Source organism: Pterocles gutturalis, unplaced genomic scaffold (genome assembly GCF_000699245.1).
Source record: "Pterocles gutturalis isolate BGI_N339 unplaced genomic scaffold, ASM69924v1 scaffold28364, whole genome shotgun sequence".
Taxonomy (NCBI): domain Eukaryota; kingdom Metazoa; phylum Chordata; class Aves; order Pterocliformes; family Pteroclidae; genus Pterocles; species Pterocles gutturalis.
The window spans coordinates 12,525-14,072 of NW_010136617.1; the positions used below are offsets into that span (position 1 = coordinate 12,525).

A 1,548-nucleotide genomic window follows, 5' to 3' on the forward strand; every position below is an offset into this window, starting at 1 on the left:
CGCTCTACCCTTCTGCTCACCCGTGGGAAACAACTTCTGGTTGCTAAGACAAGAAGAAAAAATAAAAATCTCCAAAAAGTACACTTTACCAGAAAAGACAGATTTTTTTTTTTTTTTCATCTTTACTCTTGTCAATTTAGATCAGTCGTCATGCTTGGGCGGCACGATTTCAGTGCTCGGGCGAAGGCAGACTAGCAGAGGGTGAGCACGGCTGCATTTCTCTTTCACACAAAGCTTTGGAACTAATGTTAAATTGATGCCAAGCCAGCTTTAGGAAAGAAACATCATTAGTAAAAGGACTGTGAAGGAAAGAAGAATTAAGTAGCATCTTGAGAAAAGTGTATTATGCCTTCATTACTTGGAGAAAAGGCAGAACTGGGAAAAACCAGTGTAAGTTCCTCAGTAAAACAGGAGATTGGTAAATTGTTTTAAGTGTAATTGTGACAGGTGTTCCTAAAAGCTATTTTCCAAAGGGACTAAGTACACACCTTAAAAATAAATTGGTCCAACCCTTTACATCTTCTGCAAAACCAGGCTGTAGCTGCTCCCCCTGCTCACCCTGGCGTGCTCTGCACCGACAACAGGGCTCCTCTGCTTTAACTTCTGCAAGGAAAACCACAGCTCCACTTAAAATGTGTTCAGTTCATTTAGAGATTACTGAAAGGCGATGTATCTAAACCCAGAAGAGATGAGCTCATAGGTACATGTGAGAGGGGCCGAATCATTGCCTAACTAGACACAGACAGGAGGATATCTGCATCCTGGTTCAGAGGAGACGCGAGACCCTCCTTCCCGTTCTTGCCCTCTGTGCAACACCTTTGCCATCTGCTGTCCCCGTATCATTCACCGTGGGTTTTAGCCATTTCTTGGCACAAGTCTCCTGGGAGGGGGCCAAGTTGGGGTTAACCCTTATTTTTCCTGGCTCAGCTGAAGGCACCAACACTGTGTGCATCTGGAGGGGTCCCAGCCTGCTCCACAGGCTCCAGATAAATGTAAACGCTATGGTGCTAGCAGAATCAGCAAGCCCTGGTTCGAAACCCCATTAAAATATGGGAAAAAAAATGACTGATTTTAGGAGACCTTGGTCCAGGGTGTGGGTAGGAGCAGGAGTTTGCATTTTGCCCTTCAGCATTCTGGCTGCTCCCTGCAAAACCAAGCAAACCCAGGCACAGTGACAACTGACACGAGCAAAGGAGCTCAGACAAGACCCCTCCTATTCACCCTTCCCTGTGACAACACACGCCCGTCTGTCTCTAAAAAAACAAATCCCCTTCGCATGTCCGCACACCTCTCCCTTTGCAGAAGGGGGGATTTCAGCCGTGCTCATCCTCACTGCACGCGGGAGGACGTCGGAGCTCTGCTGCAGTGCAAAAGTGAGGAGGGGGACTGGGGACCCCATTTCAGGGGCATGTCTACACTTTCCTGGACTTTGTCCCCGCATGCCGTAGCATCCCATTTTTAAAGCTGGCTGCTTGGCTCACAGAGGCTCACAGCCCCGTGGGGAGGAGCAGCAGTGCTGTACCCAAGGAGGTGTCACAACGCATAGCG

At 48.3% G+C, this 1,548-nt stretch overlaps 1 protein-coding gene across 1 annotated transcript in view; it reads left to right on the plus strand.

The window, feature by feature from the left end:
* LOC104468306 (voltage-dependent calcium channel gamma-4 subunit-like) overlaps positions 1–1,548 on the plus strand; it is a gene marked incomplete at its 5' end in the record, with an annotated part of 6,609 nt that overhangs the window by 1,034 nt on the left and 4,027 nt on the right.